The sequence below is a fragment of the Aythya ferina genome, assembly GCF_964211825.1.
Source record: "Aythya ferina genome assembly, chromosome: 3".
Taxonomy (NCBI): domain Eukaryota; kingdom Metazoa; phylum Chordata; class Aves; order Anseriformes; family Anatidae; genus Aythya; species Aythya ferina.
The window spans coordinates 104490019-104506650 of record NC_140298.1 but is presented as its reverse complement, the minus strand read 5'-3'; positions in this window follow the sequence as shown (position 1 = coordinate 104506650).

The window sequence follows — 16632 nt, the reverse complement described above, 5'->3', positions numbered from 1 at the left end:
GAGCGTGCGTTCAGTGATGCGGGATGCAACAGCACCTTTTCCACATTGGGCTTTTCTTTGGAAAGGGGCACTGCATGAAGTGACATCGCCTTTATGGGTGCTGAGATCCCTGGTGTGTGTGAACCCATTTGGGTGCAGTTCGCACAAAAAGCGAGGTCACCCAGAGATGTGGGCCACCCAGCCTGAGAGCTTGGCTCAGCCACGCAGGAGTCATTTCCTCAGCCTGCCAAAGCATGAAGCCGGGGTTAGCATATGCTCGTGTATGTCATGCTGTTCATCTGATAACACTGCCTGATGATTAATCACTGTAATTAATTGCACGTTAATGTAGCTCGCTGCAGCATATTGAAACAGCAATGGAGATTCCCTCCTCAGCAAAGCAAAGGAGTCCTGTGGCTTGTAATAGGACAGGTAGAAAAAGAACTTTGTTTTAAATGTCTGTGATGCAACGTGGTGAATCCACGTGTCCTCTGTGTTGTCCTATCTGTCCTTCCCATTCTCCCCTCCCTTTTACCTCCTCGTGTGCAGGACTTGCTCATTACCCGTCTGGCAACCTTGGACATGGAGAGATAGTGGTTATCTTGGACAACCTCTTGCTCAAAGTACAGGACCAAAGAGCTGTGCCAAGCCTCGTCTGCCACCCTGGGCAGAAGCCCTGCATTTTTGTGGGGAGAGGCGTATCATGGAGCTGCCACAGGGTGGGATGCTGCCCTGGCGGTGTGCAGATAAGGGAGGGTGCTGGGCAGCATGAAGGAGCCATGAGGCTGCGCTGGGGGTGTGTGTCCCACCCCTCCCATGGCTCTGTACAAGCTTCCCCGGGAGACTAACCCACAGTTCAGTCATTTCTACCCCTTGAGCTCTCAGGGTGGCAGGCAGTTCTCCACTCTGGGGTGTTATAGGACCACCTCTGGTCTGGAAAAAAAAAGCTAAATCCTTCCTAGGCTATACCTATTTCATCTACAAACGAGGCAGTGAATGTCAGGCTGGGAGAAAGGAGATTTCCTTCCTGCAGGTGACTCACCTGTGCCTCGGAGGCAGAGTCACAACACTCTTGGACAAGAGTGTTCATGATGGAAATGGATGGACACAGCAAGGACCAGGTCTGTGATGAAACCAGTCGTGGTACAATGGCTGGATGACAACAATCCCATGAAAAGGTCATGGGAATGCAACATGTGTGAGGAGAGTCAGATGCAACCATGAGCAGGTCCTGCTCTGCTTCTTAGCCTGAATTTGGCCCAAAATGTAAATTCTGCAGAATTCTTGGCTCTGGGTTATTTCTGGAAAGAAGGAACCAAGACAGAAAAATAGGAAATCTAAAACACATCTCTAGAAACAGAGAAAAGTTAACCCATGCTTGGTTGTGTGTAGTCAAGCTGTAGGTGCCAGCAGAAGGAAAGCAGTCAAGAAGCACCCACATTTCTGGCAACAACTGCTGCGGCAGCACTGGATTGTAGTTTTCCTTGTGACGGATGGGAGCACGCTATCGGTGATTCTCATCTGGCAGAGGACTGCTGAGAGAGGTGCAGGACAACACATAGAAATGGAGCTCATGAGCAACAGGGCATTAAACAGAGCAAGAGGACGACACCTGAGAGTTTGTAGTTGACCTGAGCTCATGGCTACTGAGTGGTTGGCAGAGATATTGCCACGCTCGCCCTGTCCCCAGGGAGGTGTCCGATGCCCAGGGATGGGACAGGCCCTGGTGCCAGGCCCTGCTCCTGGCTGGGGCACTGGGACAGGCCCTGGGGACAGGCCCTGCCCTCACAGACCCATGGAGACACCCCCAGCCCGCAGCCCACCTGGTGCACTGACACTGGGCTGGGTCAGAGGAACCAAATCCCCCTAAAAATAATGTGACAGGAGTGAGATGGACAAGGTCTCCTCCTGGCCCTTGCCACATGAACCCCTAATGAAGGAAGTGGAGTCTGCTAAGCAGTGGGCACCGTCATACCCAGATGGAAGACCATGGAGTACAGACTGTGCTGACACGTGGGGCCCTGAGTGCTACTGAGATGATTCTTGCTTGTAGTTCTGTGCCTCTATTCTGAATTTAAAGTGGAGGTTCTCCAAACTAGGTGACATTTTATGTAAAGGTGCCCAAGATGGAGGTTTCTTGCATCATTGTGAATGGCTTTGAGCTAAAAACTAACTAAATAAATAATAATAAAAAATAAAAGTCATGTAAGGGTAGAAAAGGCCTCAGATGTTTTATCCTAACCCTGAAAGAACAGTAAATGGAAGTGCTGAGGGAAGTTCCCAGTGTCAAACACACAGCCCAGTGGAGTGACAGGGCCCACGTTAGAGATGCAAGATGAGAGACTCCCCAAAACGAGGTAGATACAGAGACTTCTGTCCTTTGATTAAAGAGGCACTTAACCAGGTAATCCTGCATATCAAATCTATTTTTACAAACTAGTATCTGCTGTTTAAGCACATTGCTGTGAAATGCAGGCTTTGACACGAACCTGGTAAGCACAATTATCCCCAACCCAACGAGCTGGTGGAAAACCTATCAAACTCAGGGGAAGCAGCTGGAGCAAGATGAGGAGGAGTGATTGGAAGGCAGTCAAATGGAGGATAAATGGCAAAAAGCTCAAAAAGTAGGAAATGGACGTTGTCATTTTAGAATAAAACATGAGTCTGAAACAGACTTGATCATGTGGTGAAAGGGTTGGAGAACTACTAGGATTTTATAGAAATTTATTTTGTGAGGGAATAGATGATATATTTTAGAGAAAAATACATTGAGAAGTCCAATCTAGGTCTGGGAATTCAAATCACGAGTAGTTACATCCCAGAGGGACAAGTGTAAGAAGCTGCTCTCTGAACACTTATTTCTCACTCGTGAGCAGTTGCTATGAGTAGCAATGAGTGTTTTACCTTCCTGATAAAAAAAAAAAAATAATTAAAAATCTGTTGCTCCAAACGGAGGACCTTCTTTCAGTAGTCATCTACATGTTTTGCACAACTGAAACTGGGAACAAGAGTGCCTGGCTTGCCAGAAGCCCAGAGCAGGGCCACTGCACACAGAGCCAAGACAAAAGAAGCTTCAGGAGAGCTGGGGTCCGTGCGACTGCTGCTTCTCTGTGGGAAAGATGCTGCATTTTCGGGTGGTACAAAACAATTGCCACAAGCAGCTGTGGGGGTCCTTGGATGGGTGAGGTTATCCCAAAGGACGCATGGGAAATAGGCAGCATCTCCTCCAAACCCAGAACAGAGAGCCCTAAGCTGGCTGCTTTGCCCAAGAAAACCTCAGACGAGCACCAGCCACAGCAGGCTGGGACAGCTGAGCCCCAGGGCATGGCACAGCCAGAACCAGTGGCCTTCTGGTGCTTTGTAACGCTGGTGCTGATGTCTCACTGGAGACACCCTAAACAAGAGCTCAGTGTACGTCCAAGCTACGCATGCACACACGCTCTGCCCTCTCCTGTCCGGATGAGCCTTCTGCGTGGCACATTGGCCACTAACAGAGGTCATCCCTTATGTAAGCTGCTGTTCCAGCAAAATGTTTCAAAAGATGAGGTTGTTCAAAGACGAGCTTGGAGTGGGTGGTGGTTTCTTTCAGAATTCGGTCACCAGAAGAAAGGAAGAGGCTGCGAGCCCTTCTGGTTTAATTATTGAGCCTCTCTAAGATACAGTATGATTCATTTAACTGCTCTGCCCCTGCTACCCCCCTGTGGAAAATAGAGACAGTGAATTCTTGATGCCAGGCAGCTTTATTTAGAGTGTAGATAATTTATACAGACCATAAACGCAATGTCAGTGTTGTGGAACTGTCTTTCTCCCAGCGTGGACACCAGCTCCGAGTAACTAATGTTTTGGAGACTTCTCTAAATCCCCCAATTCACACGGGACTAGGGGACAGGAATGCTAATTGTTGAGCCACCAGCAGCTCAGCTGGGCAAAGCACTGAACTACTTTTCTTCAGTTTCTCCATCTGTGGGACTGGGATGTCTGTCTGTTTTACAGTCACGTAGTGAGGATTGATTTATTGTTTAATGTGTGTAAAGAATTAAAGAAGTACTAAGTATTATTATTATCAAGCCAGAAGGGTGAGTCAATGACCCATTTCCTATCTGAGCTTGCCTTCAAGGTGTTGATGTTTCTGGCAGATTACAGGAATTGAATATCTGCCATAGGTTGTATTCATATAGAGATGCAAATAAAGCACTTTTTGTGGGCATTATGTTGCTTCAGGGCCTGTGATTACAGAAGGAAGATGCATAGATTAAAACTGCTTTTAGATCCACAGCATCTCCACAGGCTATGCCGTTTAACCTCTCTGGGAATCACAGCAGTAGGTACCTCCACATGCAGAGATGGCTCCACGGGGCAGACAGGGAGAGTGGATAGGACGTTGGTTCAACTGCGGCTCTACTGCAGGTTTCCTGTCAGTGTTTGGCAGATCAGTCTGGAAAATCCTCAGAGATGTGCTATAGGCAAGCACAGATGTAATCCATCTGCTACAGCTCTTAAGGTACAACGGGTAACTGGTGCTTACCCGTGTGTCATTCAGGCACACAGTGCTGATTTCTTATCCCTTGACCGTGACACCAAACAGAGAGCTCATTCATCCTTTTTCCTTGCCTTTGAGCTGCTGGATACAGTGTACTGCCAAGACCATTTATAAAAGTTAGTCATTATTTATTGAGAAGCATTAGTGTTCCGAAGTCTATCATTAAATTTGCTGAAACTGATGGGATGTTTTCTTCAAGTATATGAACACACATGCCTCCTGAACCCACCCCAAAGAGCTCGTGTAGTCAAAGTTTGCATTAATTGCTTGGCTATTCACTGGCCTTTCCCATACCCCCTTCTCCCGTTCTCCCCTGTCCCATGGGGGCATGTCCATTCTGGTGAAAGTGATGGCTGATGGCACAGTCTTGTCCTCATTAAAAACAATAAGGTCTTTGCCACTTGGAAGTAAATGTGGGTCTGTCCTAAAGGCCATGTTACAGAGGGGAGTTCATCTGGATCAAGGTAGATTGTGACATTTAAAAGTAAATAGCCTCTTTCCACAAGAAAAGTGCACAGTCTGGGTACTTGTCTCCAGAAGCAGCTAAGCAAAAATGTTTAATTTTGTTTTATTGTTTGGGAATGGGACCTCTCAGAAGCTTTTTAGCAGACTTTCTTGGGATTTTATTTCAAATCCAGACAACTTCTTAGTTGTAAGCTAAAGAAATCTGAAGCATTTTTTTTTCTAATTGTCAGTGCCTAAAGTGAACCATGAAGCCATTTCCTAGTATTTAGGTAATGAAAAAAAAAAAAAAAAAAAGGTTGTTGAGTACTGTCATTTTCTAACAGCATACTGAAGACAAGTTACTGCATTTAAAACTCCTATTAATTGTCCACTTACACCTTTCAGCACTAAAATATACGTGCAAAGCCAGCCCAGAATTCCCAAGGACCATGGGTTAAGTTGAAGCAGACAGACCACAAAAACCATGGTCCTATAGCTTTTTTAAGATCTTTTTATGCATCCTTGGTGCTGGGAGCAATTGATTTCATCAACATACCCAGGGTCCACTGAGAAAGTATGAAACCAGCTGTTTCAGAACTGAGTCTTTGTTCTGTTTTATTTCAAGGCTGAATTTAAGCTGTCAGTCAAATACCAAATTCAGGGGCAACTATCAATCCTTGTCAATGGGATTGGCACTGGCACATGATCTTGCCTGATCCTGTTTCCTCACACTCACCTGTTCCCTGTAACCACTCCCTTGGCTTTGTGTCTCGCTGCTGACTTGGCACCATCACCCACACTCGCCTTTTTTTCCTAGAACAGCCTCCCACTTAAGCCTGTCAAGTGCCCACCCCTCTTCCATCAAAAATGCCTTTATCACAGATGAAACACCTTTGCTCCAGTCTTCCCTCAGTGTCTTGAGGTGTGCCTGTTGCCTTAGCAAGGTGGTGTCTGTCTCAGTAATAAGCTGATATATTATCTGTGCTCTCAAGTCATGAGGAGGTCAGCAGGGCTGATGCTTATACTACCAAATTTTGTCTTAGGTGGATCTGTAATGGCCTCGCACTCATAAAGACATGATGCTAAATCAGTATAGCCAACAGTCTGTAAGGAAAGGCAATTATTTGCCAGAATTTTTAGAGGTTCCCATTCATATTCTTGTTCTCTTTTTTTCTGTTGGACCCTTTATTATTGGGAAGAACTGATGGCCACCACAGAGAGTCTTAAAAGTAATCCTAGAATGACAGAAAATGATGAAAATTGTGAAGTAGAGAACATGCTATTGGTATATTATGCTTAAATGGGCAAAAACTGTTTAGCCACTAGTGCTGCCTGATAAAGATAATGGAAGAGAAGGCCCAAGGATATTTTAGATCTTGGAGACAAGGACAGGACTGGGACAACAATCTGAAGATGTGATTTTCATCTTCATTGTCTTGTCTCCTTGGTCCCTTTCTAAATCTACTTCAACAGTTGTCACTCGTACTCAACCAAATCTCAAGACAGCTCTTTCCATGTGGTGGTGTTGCATCTCTCCTTGTCCAGGTCCATCTGTTTGGCATGTACTTGTAAAGGCAAGGAAGGGAAAGACAGTAAAAGCAGTAAAAGAGTGAGAGCTGAGGAAAACCAGGTAACAACATCACAACAGAGAGAAAGAAATTGTGGAGATAGTGAGTGGCCTGCTGGCAGGAGGAAGAACAAGGAGACAAGAAGATACCCAAAAACTATGCCTTAGGCAAAACCGAGGTCTATCCAACTGGGCATTGCTAATCAAGAAGAAATGCTATTCTCTTTGTCCTCATGTTTTCAGAGAACAGCAAAGCACACTGGCCTGCCACATACACTGTTCTGGGCCTCATTTTTGACAGCCAGTTTTAACAGGTGGCCAGAGTAAATCACACACCTGTCAAGTGTAATGCCAGCCTAGATGAGATGCATGGCGTTAGAAATCAGCAGTAAGCCTACAAAGCATGGCAGAATGCAAGGAAACTGGTGTCTGGAGAACTACCAAAATCAAACTGATTTCAGCGTTGTAAATAGGATTGAAACCAGCAGCAGACAACTTCACTCTATAAATAAAAAGAGAACAAGGAAGAGGAAGTGGTTCTGCTTCGCAGTGAAAAGCGGTAGAGATAAAAGATAATATCATTTTGGCTCCAAAACTAAATGAGTACCTTGCTTGAGTTTCTTAGTAGGACACTGGCATAGAACCCGTGGGCAAGCACAACTTGTTTAATGAGAGGGTCTCTGTCTCGGTGGAGTCATGGTATAAGCAAAATCTAAAGGGTTTGCTGTGTACAAACCAAAGGGAACTGGCAATATTAAAGAGCTGCTACATGAAATTGCAGTTCCAACGAGAAGGAGGCATGCTACCAAATCCAGCTTGGTATGCTCTGGCTGGAGAGTTGCAATCATCATGCTTATTTTGAAGGGTGGCCCAAAAGCCATCTGGGAAGCTTGAGTCAGTCTGACCACAGAAGTACATAGGCTGTAGGAAAAAAAAGTGTGACAGTAAGACTAATTAAAGACATGTGGGTAAATGCAAATGAAAAAGTGCTATGGGGATCTATCTAAAGATGGACAGTGTAGAAATAACATGCTGAGCTTTTAGAAAAATGATACCTTAGGGAAATGCAACGGATCTACCCTACTTGGATTTCACTAAGGTCTTTGTTATTGGACCAGATAAGATAGCATGGACTGTAACAGTGTGAAAAGACCTTGTGAAAAAGGGGATGGCAGCCAGGTACTTCACACAGGGAGCTGATGGGCTGGAGGCAGAAATCCCTCCATAGAGGGTGAGAATCCATCTGGGAAATACTCGATAACATTATAAATGACTGTGGCAGGAATGACAAAAGAACGGAGTGCGTTAGTGAAATGCGATGATGTCCATCATCGGTGTAGACAAGGACACTCGAATACCAAGTAAATTTTGCCTGTTTGCAAGTATGATAAGGCAGCTTTTTTCCTTTAGCCATTTATGCAGACTTGTTAGAGCACTGGGAAATTGGATCACGCTCCCATTTTTAATGTTTCTGTCTTCATCTCCACTGACAAAGGGATAAGTTATTCTGCAGGAGGTATATGTCAGGAGGTAATTCAGCTTACTGTGGCTTGGCTAGGTTGGCTTTGCCACATTACCCTGAGGAACAGCAAAGTAAACATTTATTTTGGCCTGTGCGTGGCACTTGCAGGGCAGATCTGATGAGCACAATGATGTCACGCTCAGTTTTCTGATCTCAGCCTGGGCATAAAGGTAAGAGTTACATAAACAGCTCTTGGGTAGGTCTGCCGCTCTCTGCGTGAGATGGTGGAAACGAAGGAAAGCAAGAAGAAACGAAGGAGAAACTTGCAGTCTGGAGTCCATGGAGGTTTCCTCTGTCATAGGAATAGTCACGCAGTGGGGTGGATGGAAGTGTTTAAGGCCAGGCTGCTCTGGGGCTGGCAGAATTGGGCAGTAGGCTGCAGGGAAGTTGCATCTGAACAGTTGTGGTTCCCCTTGGCTTGTGTCCCCGTGGGCGTCCTCAGGAGCCAGCCAGCCAGGAGGGATGCCTGAGCTCTGTGGCTCTCCTTGGCCTGGATCATTGCGGTGGCAGGAGCAGCCAAGTCCCGAGACTTCATCCATGGGCACATGGAGTTCAGCTTTGCCTCTGCTCACAAAGAGCCTTGAATTAGCTCCAGTCTGGAGAAATCTGAGGTGAACGTGCTGTTATGCCAAGTTATGGGACTGCCACCAGACTCGGGCCTGCTTAGTGCCGCTGCCAACGCTGAGCAGGCTTGATGAAGGATGGATCGGAGGAGCCAGCAGCAGCACATGGCAGAACAGGCTAAATCAACACAAGGCACTGCCCAAAGCACCAGCCTGCATGGTCCAGAAAGCTCAGCAGCTGCTGTAGGCACAAGCTGCCTACAGATACCAGTGCTGAGCCCCGCAGCTGGTGGGATTCACCAGCGGCAGGTGCTGCAGGCAGGCAGCTGGGGCTGGTGGAGCAGGAGCCTCTCGGACCACGGTGCTCTGGGGATGCAGTGCTTACGGGCTGGCATCCCTTCTGCTGTGCTCAAGGGGAGGATGCTTGATAAACATCTTCAGAACTGCACCAAGCACTTCCCAAACCCGTGTTATTTACCTGCCTTCCTGCTGGAGCCATTTGTTCCACGTCTGGTCGCCTTCCCATGGCGATCAGGTGCAGTTCCTTAAGCTCTTGCTGGCACTCCAAGCTGAGCGGCTGGCAGGCAGCACTACCAGGGCATGTCAAAGGATGAATCACCGTCAAGCCGCGAGAGACAAAAAGATTGATTACGGAAGAGCTGAGAAATAGGCAGCGATAGTGACTCACCACATCCCACCCTTTCTGCATTCACACACCTGCCAGCTGATTCATATTTTTCATTCTGCCTTGTTTTCTCCTCCCTGTCAAGGTGATCAATCAAATAGGGGTCGATCAATTAGAATTTCCTCCTGAAGGAGGGAGGTTGTGTGTAAGGCATACAGCCCTTTTTCCATCCCCACCTGCTCAGCCCCTTTTTCTGCCCATCGTGTAGGGCCCATCATTTTGGGGAAAGGAGGTGATGGAGAGCCACCACGTAGGGTACTTGGTGAAAACCAAGGGATGGAGAGATGGACGTGTCCTACTGAGTGCCTGTTTCTCATCAGGTGAGATCTGCTGTGTTCCCTGTCATTGCCATTCTCCTGGCACCCAAAGGAGGTTTTCAGCAGGGTTTATCTTTGGGCTAACAGTTGTCACTGAAGCTGCTGCTGTCCCCAATGGTGCCCTCACAGCCTCATCTGGCAGCCCTGGCACTCCCACTCTGTCTGCTCACGGCACAGCCCCCCGCCAGGGGCGTCCTGCTGTCCCCTCTGGCACTGTCCCGAGAAGTCCCCCGGTGTCTGCTGGTGGCACAGAGGGCTGGCATTTGTGGAAGCTCTTCAGAGAGGTCCTCATCTACTGTGGTTGGCCAAAATCTGCTTGCCAAATGGTAGGCAAAATGCCAAATCGCTGCCAGAGGGACGTAGTGGGGAAGCCAGGAGATGCCAGGGTGGGGAGGGTTGGAGACTGGAGGACGGGGAAGCCAGGGGAGCCTCTACCATTGACGGCTGTTTTGCCCAGAGCCTGGCACAGGCTCAAGGGAAGGGCTGCATTGCAATTCCTCTGGTAGAAATGCAGTGGAAGGGAAAGAAGAACAAGCATGGCTTTGAGAAGGAGCTGGATGAGCATCTGTTGGCTTCCAAAACAGGGGGGACATGAGGAATCACGAGCAGGGGACAAAAAGTTTGTCCCTACAAGTGGATGTCATCATCTGCAAGTTAACAGACAGTATGGAGAGCCTCTGAAAATCCCACCCTGCATTTCTAATATTTTCCAGGGCACCTAGAACCCAGGACAGACATCTCCTAAGATCAAAAGGGAAAAAAAAAATGAATCAAATGTATTTTATTTTGCAAGGCGTAGCCTTTTTGATCCTTTGCCTACTTGCCTGAAGACTGTCAGGAAAAGAAAAAAAAAAAAAAAAAAAAAAAAAGTGAATTGGAATTGTCTTAGGGAAGGGTAAATACATGTCTATAATGAGAGCCAGTCAAACTCACAGCTCTTATCTAGGATACAGCTCTAAAAATAGCGCTGTAGGGTTTCAGGAGTGTTCAGGCTCAAAAGGTCTCAGTGACTTCACCGGTCTGCTTGCTTGGGTTTACATTTACGAGTGGTGTCATCTGCTAGCACCTTTCCAGCACGCTTGGCTTAGCTCCCCAAAACTCGACGGGGTTCTCCCTGCCAAAGGCATCGTCACCAGCAGCACAAGATCCGTGGGGCAGATTCTGCCATCCGGGACCTGACTCAGTGCTGGGGGGCTCCTGCAGCTGGGGGGCTCCTCCTGTGTCGGGGAGGAAAGGAGCTGTTCCTGGAGCTGGGATGAAGTCAGCAATTAAACTTTCACTGACTGAGATTTAATGATGGAGTCCTGAATGTTTTCAGCCTCTTCTCACTGTTTGGTTGAGCAGGACAAGGAAGGAAAAGCCAAAGGAGGCTTTTCCTCTGAAGAGGCTTTCAGCTGTGTGACTCCTAAACCACGAGGAGCCCAGAGCCTCTCCATGTCCCAGAACTGTAAGCTACAGCCTCGTATGAATACAAAGGTCTGTGGGTGTTTTTAGCAGGTGTATTTACACGCACTATGCACTCATTCATGTATACTTACATGATAACACGCTGCTAACGCCCTCAGATTGCTGCATTCGTAAGCTGTGCTCTCCGTTGTCCCTGTGGGTCTCCCACTTTCCTCTCTTCTCAAGCTGTGATTTCAAGATATTTCTGGGCTGGGAGCAGCCACCCTCAAACACTTCCCTCTTTCCCTGGCCAAGAAAAAAATAATAATAATAAAAAAAGAGGAAGGGTCTTTCACCTGCTTATTTTTAAAATATGAAGCATTTGTAGTGCTGCAGTCACAGGGATGGGCCAGGAGAAGACCCCGCAAGCTGGTGCTGGTGGGAAGGGATGTAGGTGAAGTTGCAGTTTACATTTCTTGCAGGGGACCTGGCTACCAGCAGCATGTCTCGCTATAAGCACCATTGCCTTGTGCTCCCCTTCCCTCCCCATGACCATTTGGTGCTCTTCCAGCACCGGGTGTGACTCCTTCTCTTGTGTTCATATCACAGAAGGTTGGAGAAGACCTCCAAGATCACCTGGTCCAACCATCCCCCTACCACCAATGTCACCTCTCAACCATGTCCCTAAGCACCACGTCCAGCCTCTCCTTGAACACCCCAAGAATGGTGACTCCACCACCTCCCTGGGAAACCCGTCCCAATGCCTACATGGCACTGAGTGTGGGGGATCCCTTACCCTTGAAACCAGGGCAGATGAGGGGTTTGAGGTGCCACGCTGCTCAGGGGAGGTGTCACCCTTTCCAGATCCCTCCACTGACAGAAAGCTTGGGGAGAAAATGCATTCAGGAGCTTCTCAGTTAGAGGATCACAGGAACCACGGGCTGGATCCTGGCACTGTCTGTGCTGCTCTGCCCAAACACCCCCACCACGTAATCCACACGGTTACAAGAAGGTGCTCACATCTGTCCCAGGGAACTCTCAGGGGGTAAAACCTTCAAAGATGAGGGCAAAACATCCTCCTGCGGCACGGGGTGAGTGGGCACTCATTGGTCCCGTGCACGGCACCCCAAATTTCCATCCTTATTACTTAATACTTCATTTGCACTTAACGATGTGTTGCCGTTTTCTTGTGTGCCGTTTGCCTTTATGACTGTTCTCCCGGGTGGATTAATCTGTCATTAGTGCATCATGTTTTAAAGGCTTTTCTTTTCCCCTGTTAAACAGCTTAATGGGCTCAGCAGGCACCCGTGGGTGTGTGCTCTGCCCTCTGCGTGCGCGCGGCCGGGGTGCGGCCGGGCACCCTGCACGCACCCAGCGGGTGCCTGGGGGGCCCCCGGGACACCTCTTGGTCCCACACATCCCCACCGGGGTCATGGTGGGACCTGGGGGTGCTCAGAGTCAGAGAAGACCCGTCGGGAGCTTCAGGAGCTGTGTGACAAACCCTGGCTCCTGAAACGTCCCTGGCTTGTATGGGCTAATGAATAAATAAGTATAGATTCAAAAAGACTTATTTATAGCCCATGGCAAGGAAAACAAGTGAACTGTCCTTGGTCGAGTTGTATAGAATAGCAGAATTAGCAATAAGCAGTAGGACTTCAACCCGGTGACTTCATTTGCCTTTACCTACAGCCATCCGTGTACGATGATAGACCAGATGTATGCTTCCTTTATAAGGAATATGAAAAAAAATATCCACAGTTGTCAGATTTACACAATAAGGGGTTTACATAATAGACACGCTGTGATTATTTAATGTCTTATGAGATCAGCTTTGCCCCTGGTCTTTTCAGAGAATTATAGGGCTGGAGGAACCTCAGAAGATCACCCAGTCCATTCCCCTTTCATTGCTTCTGCCCGGCAGAATGATTTGTTGGGGCTGACAACATGCACATACAAAAAAAATAATCTATTTTCTTATCCACCTAAATTAACAAGAACGCGAGTGCAAAGCTTACTACAATAAATACGCCTTTACACTCGCCTTAAATCCATGCGTACATAGAGGAGGGTGAGACCTACGCCTGCCAAGGGGTAATTCATACATCTGCAAACGTGAGCGTCCACAGAAGTGCTGACACGCGCAGAACACGAGCGCTGCCGCATGAGCTCATTCCAAGGCAATCATTTCCTCCTGGTGAGTGCATCGCTCTCAGCCGTGCGGTGGGAGCAGGGCATGGGCCTCCAAGCGATACCACACAGAACCTGATCCTAATCTCCCCTGCACTGCAAGGGCCCCAATCCTGCTGATGTGCGAGTCGGGAACAGAACTCCCCGATGATGAGGTCCCTGCACCACAGGGGTTGCCGGCTACGTCCCCAACCTGTGTGTGCAGTCGTGCTCCAGCAGCTTCCCAGACGTGCGATGGGGCGTGCAGAGACCTCCCCTGCACCTCTGCTGCAAGACCGAGGGGAATTCTACGTCTGACGCAAAGGAAAGGTCTTGGGTGGCAACAGGGAAGAGGTGGAAAGAAGGCGGTGTTGATGTTTCCAGACATCCACTTTGGGAACCCCACCTGCATGTGGCTCCCCTGTATGATCAGCTCCGGTGGATTTGGTCCTTTCCTGCAGGGGACTGAAGGCTTCAAAACTCAAGGTGATGGTCATGAAGGTAGCAGTCTCCAGTGCTCAGATCCAAAGGCCCCAGTTCAGACCAGCATGTGGAAGCCTGCAGAAGCAATGCAGCTTACAGGGCTTGAGCTCGAGGTCAACGTCAACATGTGCCGAGTGCTCTTCTGCACCAAGACTATGGCTTCATAGGTGGCTGTCCAAATTAAGGACTGAAGAAACTCCTCTTTGAATGAAGTCTAGGTCTTAATATTCACGGTGAAGCTCTCAATGATTGTGCCTGCATGGCTGGTAAATGGGGCAATAGATCGGCATCAGGGGACACAGTTATCCCTCCAGTCCCATGCAGGGAGGTCTGCAGTCACGTAGGTACTGGCACTGATGGGTTTCTGACCATGCTCATTGCCTATGGTAGAAATTTTCTGTCTCTTCTTGTTTCAAATCAACTTTCTTTGAAGCAAATGTAGACAACAGAAGGGACTTTTATTATTTATTCATTCATTCATTCATTCATTCATTCATTCATTTATTTATTTATTTATTTATTTATTTATTTTGAGGCGCTGTGCAGTTAATTTTATTCCTTTCTGGAAAGCAGCATCTTCACTTCTGCTTATGACCCTGGACATCTCTGAACCCATCTGAATTAGGCCAGTAAGTTAATGGCAAAGGCCAATCAGTAGCCCATCATCACACATCGGCTCCAGCTGAGCACATCGCTTTGTTCCTTCTGTCTGTGGGAAGTGGTGGTGTTGGAGCTCCTCTGCCACTGGGAGAGGCAGGAAGATGGAGGGCACCGTAAACAGCGCTCCACAGCCCTCCAGCACTGAAACCCTTGGAGGGAAACCTCCAGATATAGCAAAGACCTGAGATCTGGGACCCAGGGTCGTTAAAGATTCCCCCTGCCTCCTGGTGTATAACCACGCGATGTGGACAAACCCTGGTTTGGATAAATCCCCTTGCTGCTACCTGGTGCCCCTGCTGCTCAGGCTGGGTGTGAAGCTCCTCATTTCTCCCCTGATGCTGTTATCCTTGTTAGCTCTGAGCACTCACTACTCCGATTGTAGGGTCCAGGAGATGTAGTCATCAACCATGAGCTCATCTGACTATGGAGACAGAAACAGAGGAGAAAGGTTTCTTGAAAAAAACATTGTAAAGCAAGAGATAAGAGAAGGAGAAATAGTTAGAGAAAATGAAGCAGGAGCAGTCAGGATGGCAGACCACAGGTGATTTTAACACATTTTAACATAACTGTGGTATATATATTTTGCCTGCACATTGGCAGAGGATAATTGAGTTTGAGGGAAAATGAGAGAATGAGTGCAGTTCGGTGTTATTCTGCAAGGTTTTGTGATTTTAAAGCTTACTCAGGAAATACCTAGCCTGAGTCATCTCTGGATCATGCCTTTCTTTTTTCACAGCCACCCCCAGCTCACAATCCTCCTAGCATGGCACTTCCCTCAGTAAATTTGCAGATGACACGAAACCGGGAGACATGGCTGAGTCACCAGAGGGCCGTGCCACCGTCCCGGGGGACCTCGATGGGCTGGAGAGGGGGGGAACAAAGATCTTGTGAGGTTCAGCAAGGAGAATTGCAAAGTCCTGCACCTGGGGAGGAACAACGCCAGGCACCAGGACGTGCTGGGGCACCCAGTCTGAAGGGATGGACACGGGGCTCCTGGTGGACACCAAGCTGAACATGGCCAGCAACACGAGCCTTCACCTCTACTGGCACCAGCAACCTCTCCAGGCTCATACTTCCACCATACTTCCACTGGGAGTTGCTTCATCCACTTACCTGTTTCTGCTCAAAGAAAGGTCCTGGAGAAGGGCCGAGTTCCCCAGCGCAGCCGGAGGTGCTGTGCCGCAGGCAGAAGCACCTGCAGAGGAGAAATTCCTTCCTCCGTGCTCCTCCGTGCTGCATTTCCACTTGTCTCCAGTTCAGGGAGTGGAGAGGGTGACAGTGTGACATCCTCAGAAAGTCTGGTGGTGAAGTGTCTGTCTGGCAAACCTTCAGAAAGTTTCATCCCAAAATCTCTGCCGCCTCTTTCAAAGCCTCCCTGTGGCTGGAGATGGGCCCCTGCATATAAATTCGAACCTAGGTTAGGTTTAGGCTAGGATTCCACAATGAGGCCAGGGCATAAATCAAAGTGTTGGTTTGGGATTTGAAGGCACGGATTTTCATGAGAGCTTTTCTTGCAAAATTTAACCTCAAAACCCTCTCTGCTACTTTCTGGCAGCGAGATAACTGATCGCCAAGTAGCAGCGAGCCCGTTATATGTATTTTAAGCCTCACATTTAGTTCATCCCGTGGTCTGCCTCGGTCTCCTATTTCCCAAGAACAAGTTTCTGCCAAATGGTCATGGAGGATTACATCCTTCCCTGTAGCATCTGCATTTTGTCACGCCTTCCCTTCAACCACAAAATTGGTGGCGACGCACAACACTGAGCCTCATCAGTGGAGTAGATTTGGTTATGCCAAGGCTCTCTGTATAACCTAATCCAGCCCAGCTAAACTTGCTTTCAGAAAGGAAGGCATGAAGATAGCTAATAAAAAACTGTTTGAAAAGGACCAAAAAAATGGAAGAACCAATCTGTGAGTGGCCACGGACCAAAATGTTGTGACTCTGCTCTCCTGCTTCCACAGGGAACTGGAGAGCAGATAACTCAACCCGTGCATTTTCTCTACAGCCTGCAAAAGTTCTGTATATATTGAATTTGGTAGAGCTTTGCTTTTACTAGCAAGAGGCATCTGCTGATTTATTATTATTATTATTATTTATTATTTTTTCCTGTAGGAAATACAGAGGAAAAGATGCAGGCCAAGCTGTCGCTTTGCCAAATACCACAACCAAGCATTCTCCGCTGATCGTGCTTGTCATTATTTTTATTACGGCCGCATTTCATGTGGATTGCAAAACGTCGTAGAAACGTCATCGCCCTCTTTAACCAAAGGTATATAACAGTAATAATTGCCTCTTACAAGTTTATTTTTTTTGCATCTG